General features: G+C 36.2%; 1 protein-coding gene across 2 annotated transcripts in view; it reads left to right on the top strand.

The window, feature by feature from the left end:
* The window catches only part of Tafa2 (TAFA chemokine like family member 2), a 459,300-nt gene that overhangs the window by 266,693 nt on the left and 178,469 nt on the right, over positions 1-14,138 (top strand). The gene's annotated exons all lie outside the window — the stretch shown is intronic.

The following is a 14,138-nucleotide window of genomic DNA, read 5'->3' as shown; positions in this document are numbered from 1 at the left end:
AGTGATCAAATGAGATAAATAAAGAAATTGAGCATTACACACTTAAGATTGTAAAATGTGATGCAATGAAATAGTAAAATATAAAAAAGTGTACTGTATACTATGTAATGAAATATATAACACATTACAATTGACAGAAAGATTTTATTGATTGCTGATCTGACTGGTTCACAGATGGGAGATATCCAGCTGTTCACGAAGACTGTTGGAAGAGTTTTCTGGGGATAAAGATCCAGGGCTGAGTGACAGGTGAAATGACAGTACCAGTGCAGGGGTTAGTGGCAGAGGAAGGGCCAGTTGGAAGGAAGAAGGGTGGGAAAGGAAAGACGTAGCAAATGTTAAATTTAACAAGGCTTCTGTTGGGTTGTTAGAAATTAGGATCATTATCTCCATTTTACTAAAGATTGAAAAATGACTGGCATCGGGCCTCTCTGACTCCAGAGCTCTTAACTGAGGCATCAATATTTCCCAAAGAGCCTCAGCATCTCATTTTGTCTTTGCTAAATATGAAGACTTCTATGCTTTAGTCTGGAGGCATTAGATTAGAATCTCTAAGGGTGGAGTCTAAAAGCCCATATTTTAAACAAACATTGTTCTTATGACTAACATAACTTGAGATTCTCTGAACTACCCAATACTGCTTTTCTATAACTGTAAATATTCATAAAATTAGTAAAGTGCCCAAAGTCTCATTCTGTGTTTCTAAAATGTACTTCTTGATTCTCTTCCATGGAACTAGGCTCTGTCAGTCTATCAGATAAGGTGTGCATTTTTTTTTTAAACTATTTGGCTTTGTGGGCCTTGAGATCCATACTTGTAGGAATTGCGTGACTGTCATAGAGCTGACCTTGATAAAAGTAAGTTTACCTTTCTCTGGTTCCCAGTACACCTTTACCTCACAGTAAGAATGAGGATCTCATGCAACAGAAAAATAACTTGTCTCCAAACACCCACAAACTCCCTCCCTTCTGCCACCTGCTGAGCTTTATGATATGTCTCTTCAGAAAGCACAGGTCCATTATAGGTGTTGAGGGGGTTTGGAAAGGTTTAGCGTCTTAGGAACCAGATGAAATCAAATAACAGGAAGAGATGTCTAACGGAATGCATTGTCTCGCGAGGGAGTCAGTAAGCCTCTCATCAGTGGATACAGTCAAGCAGAACCTGGGTACATAATTGTCAGGAAAATTGTATACAGGACTAGGTATAACTCTGACATTATTTAAAAAATTATGAATAATTTGGTGTATTCCTTTCAAAATGCTCGCTATATTTGGATTTATATAGAGTAGTTTTATGCTGTTTTAAAAATCTTCTATTATTTTACAAATACTTTCCTTTTGAACAGAAAGCTTCCATGTCCAGACTTTTGATCTTAAGGCAGTGCTTGAAGCTTCTCCTGACAGTAACCCCTATTTATCTTGAACCCTTAGTCTTCATTCAGTTCCTTCTCCTAACCTCACATATTGAAATGGCAGGACGGAGGCTGAGAAATCTGCATGACTCACTCTCCTTGCCTTGTGCAAGTTCTTACTGCTCCCAGTTGGGCATTTAGGTTAATTAGACATGAATGACAACGATGTGAGTGAACTTATCATAGTTAATGTAGCTATTAAGAGCACATTTCCAGGAGCATCTGTACATAATTTAGATAAGGAAGCATAAAAACTGAAATATACCCTTTCTTTATTTTTTTCAAGCAAAAATGGAGAGTGTGTTAGATTAATTTGGAATTTTCACTGATTCTGTCAATTGGGAATAAGATATTTATCTCAAACAGACACTCCAAATTTACTCTGATATGTAAACCGCCCCGGTTTTTCTTAAATAAAATAAGATGAAAATTAACACCTGAGATAGGTATGTTGCTAAGGCAATAAATCAGAGAATGGAAAAGCAGAAGCATAGAATTGCAACCAAAAGGTAAAAAATGGAAATGAGAGAGTCTTCAAGTAAATCTAACAACTCCGAAGAAGACTCAAGAATGATGCCCATTTTGTAGTATTCAGATTACAGCTAGAGTATAAGTATTAACAATATAAAACTATGAAGATCATTTATTAAACCTGTACTATGTATCAGATACTGTACCATGTCTGATAGATAAGAATGGATAGATAAGAAGGATAAGAATGGATACATACTGAAGATATACTCCTAAGTGAAATAAGTAAAGCACACATGTGTAAATACCGAATAGTTTCCCTGGTGTGCATAATCTGCAATAATACATTAGATCCTAATAAGATTACTGACATTTAGAAATGGGAAGAAAGGAGCTAAAGGTGTAGGGAAGGTGGGATGGGTAGGGGAAGGGGGATAAGGGAAAAGAAAAAAATGTGAGATAATTAAAAGATGAAAATAAAGTGATTGTAGATGGGGAGGGGAGGAGGGGGTGAAGGGAGGGCAGAGGTAAGGGGAAAAAATGAGAAGCAAGACTTGTCACGTAGAGGTACAAGATCCCAACAATGAATGTAACTGTACTGTATCCCTAAAATGTACCAATAAACTCAATTAAAAAAAGCAAGACTTCACGTAGAGGTACAAGATCCCAACAATGAATGTAACTGTACTGTATCCCTAAAATGTACCAATGAACTCAATTAAAGCTGAAAAAAAAGAATGGATAGATAAGAAGGATAGATAAGAATGGTCAGGAAAAAATGACCACTGTTTTTAAAAATACCTTTCATGGGTGAATACTCCAACATGATATGATAGCTAATTTCATGTGCCAATTTGAATAGGATAACAGATACCCAATAGTTTATAGAACAGTATTTCTGTGTATATATGTGAGGGAATTTTCAGAAGACATTAGCATTTTAATCAGTAGACTGAGTAAAAAGATCTACCCTCGTGTGTGTGTGTGCGTGTGCGCTAGAGATTGAACTCAAGACATTGCACTTGTGGGGCAGGTGCAGTGCCACTGAGCTAAATCCCCAGCCCAAGAATATCTACCCTCACCAGCATGGACGGGCATTATTTAATCTTTTGAGGGCCCATGTGGAACCAAAGAAATGGAAGATGGGTAAATTCGCTCTGTCTTCTTGAGCTGGGATACTGATCTCTTCCTGTCCTTGGACGACAAAACTGCAGACTCTCCGGCTTTTGATCTTTGATATTTACACTTTCACCATTTCTCTTCTACCCTCTGACTAGTTTTTGGATCTTTGGCCCTGGACTGAGATTTATACCACTGGCTCTCCTTGTTCTTAGCCTTTGGATTCAGATTAAATTATACCATTGGCTTTCCTGGTTCACTATCTTGCCCCTGGTATATCTTGAGGCCTCTCACATTATATAATTGAGTGGGCTATTATCCCTAATAAATTTATTTTACCCCTAATAAATTCTTCTCTAACTCTATGTGGACTATTGTTTTTTTCCCCCTCAGGGGAAATTTCACTAATATACATGAATTAAAATGAGGATCTAGTAGGAAAAAAAGCTTGTCTCAATAGATTGGAAAGAAGGAACTTCATTAGACTATTTCTGGAATATGTGGATAGCCAATTTCTGGGGATCTTAAGGAGGGAATCAAATGAATATTTGAACTACATATATACATAATTCATTCTAAATCTTAAACTATATTAATATGTGAAATAAAATTGTATAAATTACAAATCATGTTCTACTTATGACATACAATTTTTTCATACTACATACATCAAAGAAAGTTTTTATATAGACTGTACCCTTAATTAGACAAAAAGCTATTTAGAGAAAATAAATCTTTTCTGTGCAACTTTTCATCAACTCCAGATCCCTTGCCTGGCAAATAATATTAACATGTGCATTGAACAGATGAATGAATAATATGTGATAATTTTAGAATACAATTTTTAGGACATAATGTCAGGTCTTATAATCTGTCAATGAGTATAATTTTTGAAAATTTACTTTGAATAAAAGTTTTCTGTGGCTTTTATTTTCTGATAGTTTTTGCTTGTTGATGGACTAAAAGAGTCTTCAACTGGATTGACACTAATCATCTTCATGGGCTTTAGAGTAAGAAAAACTGTGCTTTCTACATAATGCTTTTCCAACCTTATGTACACACATTGTGATGGCCCAAAGTCTTGCACGTGCTCTTCTGAGCAAGCCACAGGGGCAGTGTGTGGTTGTGAAATCCACAGTGTGGATCTACCCATTACTTCTGGCATGAGGCTGGCTGTAGGCCCAAATGAAAATTCATTACTAGATCCTGGGATAAAGATGGCTTGTGACCAAACTAGAAAGTAAATGAAGTTTTACTGTATGGCTTTCCAGGTGAACATTCAAAACTGTTCTATTGTATAGTCTGAAATTCTATCCATGGATCTTTGTCCTTAAAACATCAGGGACAGGTGTGAGGAGATAAAGTAATGATTAATATAAATTCTTTGTTATCCCCAAATCTCATCATTCTTTTGCCTGCAGTAAAGACAGGTATAACCTTTACATAATGTTGTTCTAATCACTTAAAATGGGGTAGAGATCAAATCTCCCCAAAATAGAATCCTAGAATGTCAAAGATATTAGGGGATCAAGTGACCACTTAGTTTAATTCCAGCAAAGTTAAATCTCTGGCTCGGGTCTCTCTCTCATGTCCTGTGCTTGGGTCATTATGCCATACAATCCCTTCTGAAGGTTCATATTTAAAGTTATTTCTTTTGTGACCTTTATTTGAATATAGTGAAACCATGACCCTTAGAACTCAAATGTTGTGATCTGTTGGAGGGATCTATCCCACCCAGATTCTTTGCTTGTCCAACTGTCCTGAAGAAATCTTCTTTCCCTCTGGGCACAGAAAACTTTGAGATGCATATTCTTCTCAGTCATGAATGAAGGGCACTGGCTCCTGCCTCTGATGACATTCATTTTCTTAAGAATTATATTACTGGAAAAGCAAAGTTGCACAAAAAATATTAATTAGGAATGTCACAGGTATGCCGACAGCAGGAATTGTCATCCCTATCCACTTATTTCCTGTGATTTATACTTTCATGACTTCTGTCTATAACAGAGAGACGAATGACCCACAGACTGAAGCCGGAACCCTAGTGAAGCTCTAAGTGTTGTCTTAACTAAGGCGACCTTGAATGTCATTCTTTTCAAAAATCTATCCCAGTTTTTGGTGCATTAACAAAGGTATTAAATACGATTTACTTTGAGGGATTATTATATTTAATAAATAAATATATATACACACATACATACATACATTTGGATAAATTAGAAGCATTATACTATACATATCAAACGATGTTATAAATTTCTTGGGTCCTACAGAGAAGGGCACTCTGTCTCAGGACTATTTTAAGTTCAGTTTTCTTTCTTAAGCACCTTCTTTGCCCAATACTTTTTTTCTGGATATTTTCTAATTTGGCTTTCATTTCAGTGAAGTAAAGCCTACATCCTCAAATTTGGGAGAGAAGATTGTACGTGCTAACCTCCGTGGCAATCATTACAATGTGCGATCGGATGCCTTTCTGTAGGCGAACATCACCTGTTTACCACATCCGACGTCCTCCTCTTGTTTCTATAACTAGTATCAATCCTGGGAGCTTTTAACTCTCTCACTCAGATCTATTGTGCTGTTTCCTTTCTTACAAAAGTTAACTAAGGTCAAAACTGAAATCTTGGATTTGTAACTGGATCTATTTTAATAATCCCTGAATTTTCTTCAGTTCATCTCTGCTTTGTAATGGTTATTCAAATCTTTATGAGAAAACATTTTTTATATTGCAAAAGTGGAGTTTATTTTATTTAAAATAAAACACAAACATTATACTGGATGATGTCCATGTCTGTCAGACTGTCTCCTTCTGCTCCTCTTTTCCATTTTGTTTTGTTACTCACTAATGATGTTGTTCATCTTTGGGAATTTGTATCTGTACATGATGTACCTTGGTTCCTGTTTTTCCCCATTCCCCTGCCCTCCCTTCAGCCTCTTTATACCTCCCTATTTAGAGACTTTGTTTCCATTGTTTTCCTTTTCTCATATTTATTCCTTTCCTTCTATCCTTTTCCCTATCCCCTTCCCCTTGGGATCTTTTCTTCCTATTTCATATCATATATACATTTTGATCTTCATTTACAATTTCATTTTTTCACACCAGGAAGACTATTCAGCATTTACACGTGTTCTATTTCACTTAAGAGAATGGCCTAAATGTGCATACATTTAGCTATAAATGTCTCTAGTTTATCATTCTTTATGGCTGAGTAGTATGCCATTTTATTAAAAAATCTACATCTTCTTCATCCAGTTTCCAAATGATGGGCAGATGGGCTGTTTCCAAGCTTTAGCTATTACAAACTGTGCAGCTGTGAACATGGGTGCATATATATCACTGTGGCATGATTCTTTAAATTCTTTTGGGAAGATACCCAAATGGGGAATAGCTAGGTCAAATGGACCACTAATCCCAGTTTTCTGAGGTATCTCCCTACTGATTTCCATGGTGGTTGCACCAAAATACACTCTCACCGACACTGGAGAAGGGTCCCTTTTCCCCCACAACCCCGCCAGCATTTGTCATTAGTTGATTTCATGATGACAGCCATTCTTTCTGGAGTAAGGTGGAATCTCAGCATTGTTTTCATTTGTATCTCTCAAATGGCCATTGATGTTGAACATTTTCTGTACATTTATTTGCTGTTTCTACTTCCTTGTCTGAGAAATGTGTGTTCATTTCAGATGCCTGTTTTTGGATTAGGTCTTTAAAGTTTGGAGGTCTGAGTTTTTTAAGTTCTTTATATATTCTAGATAGTAGACCTTTTCTAAGGAACAGCTGGTAAAAATGTTTTCCCACATTGTGGGCTCTCTCTTCACACTGTTGGTGGTTACTCTCCCTGTGCAGAAGCTTTTTTAACAAGATGACTTCCCAGTTGTTTCCAGAACTATATTGAGAAATAGTGATGATAGTGGACATCCTTGTCTTGTTCCTGATTTTAGCAAGAAGGATTTCAGTTTTTGACCACTTAGTATGATGTTGGCTATTAGTTTTTCATATATGGCTTTTATCGGGTTGAGATAAAAACCACCTACTCCAATTTTCTGTATTTTTAAAAATTATGAATGGGTGTTGGATTTTTGTCAAATGCATTTTCTGCATCTATGGGATGATCATATGGTTTTGTTCCTGGCTCTGTTAATACAGTATATTAAATGTATTGATTTGTGGAGAAAATGTTTTTTAACAGTACTAGGGAGTAGTAAAAGAGATGTCTGTTCCACGCTTAGAAGTTAGTGTGATGGCAGTATGGAGGGAGCAATGTTAGGGCATTTGGTTGGCTTTCTTCCTACTCTGAATAGCTTTTTTTCCTATTTTCAAATTTTGTGGAGATTTTGAGGTTTCTATTTTAAAAAGTCTTGTCAGTAAAGGCTGAGCTTATATTGTACAATGGTGCTGGTAATGGAAATATAATGTAAGCCGTATATAGGTATGTATATATTTTTGTTAGCCAAACTAAAAAAAAATAAAGAAACGTATAAAATTAGCCTTTACATTATAATTTATTTCACTCAACAGATATACAATATTGTAATTTCAACATATGGCACTAGTCCTAGTCAGTTGGTTAATAGCCATGTGTGGCTAGGGGAAGCCATTCTAAACAATACACTCATTGGGTAAGGATGCCATGCATCCTATTATGTGTAAACTTTAGCCCAAACAGCACATTGTGGAGAAATGGACATTTATTTTTCTGTACTGGGGACTGAACTAAGGACCTTGCGCTTGCGAAGCAGGCAGTGGCATCACTGAGCTAAATCCCTGGCCCAAGAAATGTACATTTTGAATCTGAGCTATGACTTTGAGGAAATTACTTAACTTTTCTGAGTCTTGGATTTTTTCATGTGTAAAACAGGAAATTAGTAAATTCCCTAGAGAGCTGTTTTGAGATTTAAATAAGATAAAGTGTGTAAAGTAGCACACAAGCACTCAATCATTTATAACTATCAGTATCATTAGGCTTCAACTGGGAAGTGTGGCTAATTTTTTAAAAGTTCTCCCTCAACTAGGGCTGGATGAGAACTGTTAGCCCAGCATTGCCTCCTGTTTGCCATCCCTCCCCTGTTTTTTGAGGCTTCCTGCCTACTACACACCTGTTTCTTCATCCTTGATTGTTTGTATTTTGACTTCTCACTTCCTTCATCTAAGACTTGTTGAGTGTTTCCGAGCTATTTTCTGTTGTTGACCTTCTGATATTTTTTTCAGTTCTGGTTTCATGTGAACTGTCTGCCCAGACCTGACACTTGCCTTGCACTTCTCTGATACCAACTCTAATTTTACTCTTTCTTTGCCGCAGACATCAAACTAAGACAGATAATCTGGGCTCATTAAATGCGTGAGAAGTATGGGCTTTGGAAAGATTTGAGGTGATCTTCAGAATTTTACCTCAGCCTGGCAATGAATTCCTTATGGGATTTAATTTAGTAGCCTCTGCAGAATTAATTTAAAATGCTGTGTCATGTTTTACCTCATAGGTACAAGGAGTTAAACTTAATATAGCTTGATGAGCCATGGAGTCAGCTTAACTTGGAAATAAATTATGAGTTTAAGAGGAATGGCAGAGATTTTGGCTGGAATTTTCAGAGGATTCAGACTATCTCAATCACTGTTGACTTGAAATGTTGCCCAGACTCTGAATCAAGATGGAAAAAGGAAATTGGGAGTGCAGAGTTAAAAATCAAGGAACGGATCTTCCTGCTGCTGTGTGATTATAAGGGTGCTAATTATGGTAAATTGGTTTTGTTTTTTTTTTTTTTGTAAAATGAAACATCTAAGAAGCTTTGCAATCCAGTCTTCAATGATTGGCCTAGAAAATATAAGGTAAAGGGAACATGGCTATTTTCTTCTGCAAATTGTAAGGACAAAATACCAATAAACGCAACCTTTGTGAACATCTGTACATGATGTAACTCTTCAGCCATACAAGGAATAAGTAGGAAAATTACTCAGCTTATTTTTGCAAATTCTAAAGACAAAGAAACAGTCAAACATCTGATCTTTGAAACAAATGCCTCCTAAAATAGGATTGCCCAGATCTTTGGCAGTAGTAGGACTTTGAAGAAACACAGATGGTTAGGAGTTGCATAGGATGAGTTTATCTGCAGCAACGGCAAAGGGGATAGTAATTAATCACAATAGCGCTTTTTGCCCTGTTGCATAGAATCTCGGCCTTTACCCAGTTCAAGACTCAGAGCAATTTCTGTCTTTCACAGTTTGTCCCTTGTTTATTCTTTGTTCTCTTAATAAATCTAAACATGAATTTGGTGTTATTTTCATCTGCATCTCTTGAATGACCAGTGAGGTGGAACATTTTTTCATATATTTACTTGCGACTTTTACTTCTTTGTCTGATAAATAAATGTCTGTACATTTCAGATGCCCATTTTTGAATCAGGTCTTTATATTTGGGGGGGCTGATTGTTTTGAGTTCTTTATATATTCTAGATAAGAGTCCTTTGTCTAAGGAGCAGCTGGTAAAAATTTTTTCCCACATTGTAGGTTGTCTTTTAGTTCTACTGAGATTCTACCTCACCCTACAAAGAATGGCTGCTATAAAGAAATCAAACAATAACAAATGTTGGCAGGGTTGTGGGGAGAAAGGGACCCTTCTCCATTGTTGGTGGGAGTGCAGATTGGTGCAACCACTATGGAGATTCCTCAAAGAGCTGGGACTAGAGGTTCCATTTGACTCAGCCATCCCTCTGCTGGGTATCTTTCCAAAAGAATTAAAGGAATCATATCACAGTGATATATGCACACCTATGTTTATAGCGCCACAATTTGTAATAGCTAAAACTTGGAAACAGCCCATTTGCCCATCAGCTGGAGACTGGATAAAGAAGATGTGATTTTCTCTAAAATGGAATACTACTCAGCCATAAATAATGAGAAATTAGATTCATTCATAGGAAAATGGATACATATTGAGGATATACTCCTAAATGAAATAAATAAGTCACATGTGTAAATATCGAATAGTTTCTGTGGTGTGAAAAACTATAATAGTACATAAGATCCTAATGAGATAATTGACAGTGTGAAATAGGAAGAATGTGGCTAAAGGTGTGGGGAAAGTGGGAAGGGTAGGGGAAAGGTAATAAGGGAAAGAAAAAAATGTGAAAAAATGAAAAGATGGAAAAAATGTGTTTGTAAATGGGGAGGGGAGGAAGGGGTGAAGGGAGGGCAGGGATAAGGGGAAAAAATGAGAACCAAGACCTGTCATGTAAAGGTGCAAGATCCCAATAATGAATGTAACTATACCATATACCTAAAATGTACCAGCGAACTCAATGAGAGAAACAAACAAACAAACACGAATATGTTAAGAATTATGCCAAAACCTGAGGCTAGCTCCCTTTAACTTGTCTCGACCAGTGTTTGAATTCAGCTTGACATGACTTCAGCAACCTTAATTTCAACCATCAGGATTGCTCCAGAATAATCCTAGCTAGTTTTCCAAGATGACTATAAATAGACAAAATCACTGGAGTTGTATGTAGTTTTACAGCTGGACTCTTTATTCAGAGATTTGTCAGATTCTTTGATATTAGTTTAAGATAATCCAACTACATTCTATCTAGAATGAAGTCACTTTTGTCCTAAATTGTAAATAAGCCCCGAATTGCAGCCTGGCAACTGGTCTTGCTATTGCCCAGTGGCTGATTGTTGGTGATATTTATCGCAGAGGGAACCTCTGTGGAGAATGTTGTCCACAGACTTGAGAGACTGGCGGAGTCACAGCTTTTCAGCCACTGTAGCTACTTGAGTAATAGATTTGCTCAGCTAACTTTGTGCAAATTAGCAGCAAGTGACTTATTCCAGCAGTTTTTAATCATATTAATTCTGCTTTTGACATTAAAACTGTGTCAATGAATTATTTGATTCAGTTATTTTATTCAACTCTTTCCACATTGTGGATTGTATGAATTGTATAAATTTCATAAATCATTTCATTAGTTCATTGTTTCTCTCCTAAGAGGCTGAAGAGGGAATATAGACAGATCAACATAATTTCTAACCCCTAACACACACACACACACACACACACAAAATCTACATGCACACACTTGCTGATGACAGTTTTTGGGGTGCTTGTTTTGCATTATAATATAACAGAAGTCACTTATACTGTTGATTTCTTCAGGTCTCTTGTTTACCTTTCACATAAATTCTTCAATAAATATGTGTTGAATGGATATACCATCTTCACACATTTAAAAACGAGTATATGTTAATTTTTCCTTTTAGTAGCCTAGAATTTTTTTTTCTAGCTGATTCCACCAATTGAGTGTTCAAAATTTTGACCACTTTGAGGGCATCCTCAAAAATTTCAGACCTATTTTTACACAAGTTACTATATGATGTCTCTTAATTTGCAGGAAAATTGTGACCCTTCTCAAATTCTCTCCATTCACACTCTTCTATAAACGTCGAAGATATAGCTCTTTATTCTTTTTTTTTCTTCTTCTTCTTCATTTATTAGCTTTCCCAATGCTACTTCCACCTGGGACTACTAATTAATTCCTTTCCACATGACTGTCCCTCCTGGCTGCCTAATATTCACATTATCCTGACACTTTTTAGGACTGTTTTTGATAGGTGTCTCTTCCTTTGCTTGCTTTTATTTTTAAATGTTTTTTAAAAAATATACATGTACATTTGTATACTATCCAAATAAGGTTAAACATATTTAGCCCTTCAAATATTTATCATTTCTTGATGTCTTTGCTTCTTTTTAAATATTAGCACTTACATAGTACTTTATCTTCTTGTACCACTCTGCAATACCAAGCTCTGCAATACCAAGCTCTGTGGCTACTGTCATCATTACTCACAGCCTTTCTTCTCTTCTGTTTGCTGATGACTCCCAAGTCTGTTTCCTAACCTGTATATTTAACCCTAGGTCCAGAGTCTTATATAAAACTTATTTTTGATCATCCTTTCCCAAGATGAGTCTGTGCCTTACGTATCCTTGTGCCCCAGGAACCCTTAGGACACTCACATTGGATGGCTTTCCTCCTACTCTGGTAACTCACCTCTATTTTACAAGCAAAAAAATAGAACCTTGAAAATGTGACTTCAAGTTTGTTATAGTTTACGCATTTGTGACAGATTACTCATCCTGTGCAGGGCCCTGAATGCCTTTTTCTCCAAATTTCTCCGTATTTGAACATTCTTTACTGTGTCCCTGAGATATTAAACTGTCATCTCTCGTAATTCTTTGACAGTGAAATGCAGGCTCCTTCACACACGTCGCTTTCTGAAATTGTACTATCAGATCACTCTAGGATTAAAAATTATACTTCAGATTAGAGAATGAACTGACTTTGAGGAAAACTTAACATCAGTTTGGCTTAGGTTTCAATAGAGTGCGATACTCTGATCATGCAATGAAATAGCGGAGTGGAAAAGACCATGAAATACTATCAAGTTCATTCTCTCATTCTCAAATGCAGCAGAACTATTAATGCTGGTCCTTGAGAAATTTCATACATTTTTACTGAAAATGTTCTTTTTTTTTGTATGATGTTACACTAACCCCTCCTTACCCACAGTATTTTTTTGTGGAGGTTCAGTTGCTCATTGTCATAGTCCAGAAATATGAAATGGAAAAATTGAGACATAAATAAATAAATTTAGAGCATGCCATTCTGGATAGCATGAAAAAGTTGTTTGGTTATCTGTTCCATCCTGTCCAAATAGGGAATTATGTCTATGTCCAGCGTGTCCATGCTGTATGTACTGCTCTGTGATTACGTAGTCAACTGTAATGCTCGTGGAATTTGTATTCAAATAACCCTTATTTTGCTCAATAAAGGCTCTGAGGTACAAAAGTACAGATGTTAGCCACTCAGACATACCAAGGAAAAACAGTAAAGTACTTCTTTTAAATGAGGTAAAAGTTCTTGATTAGTAATGAAAGAGAAAAGGTTGTATGCTTATGTTGCTAAGATCTCTTGTACAATAAAGTATTTTGAGAGTGAGACAGACCCCATTCATGCATTGTTCATAATGGTAATAATTGTTCTATTTTCTTACTAGTGACTATCATTTCTTCCTGTGCCTTATTTGTAAATTGAATTTTATCTTAGGTAGTTATGTATAGGGAAAAGTAGTAGGTGTGCACTGAATTTTACACGAATATATATCATATATATGTAGGATATATATATATACACACACACAGGGAAAAATAGTATACAGAATGATAGAATTCAGTATTATTTGTGGTTTCAGGTGTCCACTGAATCATATATATATCCCTTGTGAATAAGGACAGGGCTGCCATTTATTCAGTGGATCACAATTTGGTGTCGTATTTCAGTTGTGTGAGTCTATCGTTCTTGGCAGATTTAAAGTTCTGCACAGTTTTAGCAGCACATATGACTGGGTTTGACACTTAAAATCCATATTCTTTGTGATTTCTGGAACCAATCTGGAATGCACATTCTTGCTATAGGGATGATGACATCATTTTTATAATTTTCCAAGGTTAATATTCTAAAGTGTGTGGAAAACACATGGCTATTATGTATTTTCAGTTAAGACTAAAGATTTAGTACAGTTATACTTTTTCTTGATTTTCTTGATGGGCATTGATGGCTACAGTTACTCTGAATTAGTATTTTCTTTTATAAAAAGGGAGAGTAAAAGCAGTAAAGATGTATGTTAACAGAATGATTACTGAATGTAGGTTTTCTTCATACATTCTCAGACAGATTAAAAGTATTGAAAAAAGAGCTTTTGGGTCTCTGTATGCCTGTTACTATAAATATTTGTCAAGACATTTTGTTCAGGGACTAAATAAAATGAGTATTTGCCTTTTAGTAATTTTTAAAAAGCTATTTTCCCTTGCATATAAGAAAGGAATTCTGGTTTGTTTTCATAATTGCTGGGGATAAAATCTTTTCTTCTCACTAAAATTTTATTTTATAGTAATTTGGTATTTTTTTCTTGACGATCCCTACATCTTTAACACATATATAAAAACAGTCGGTCTGCGATCACCCGGCGGCGTGCGCGCAAGCTCCCGGCCTGCGCGGGAGCTCCCGGCCTGCGCGACAACAGACCCAGGAAGGACCCAAGGACCCCAGAGGGGGTTTCTTTCAGCTGCCTGCCTGCCTGCCTGTCTGC

Source organism: Fukomys damarensis, unplaced genomic scaffold, assembly GCF_012274545.1.
Source record: "Fukomys damarensis isolate Sample0158 unplaced genomic scaffold, DMR_v1.0_HiC HiC_scaffold_15, whole genome shotgun sequence".
NCBI lineage: Eukaryota > Metazoa > Chordata > Mammalia > Rodentia > Bathyergidae > Fukomys > Fukomys damarensis.
This window is presented reverse-complemented; position numbering and strand designations above follow the sequence as displayed.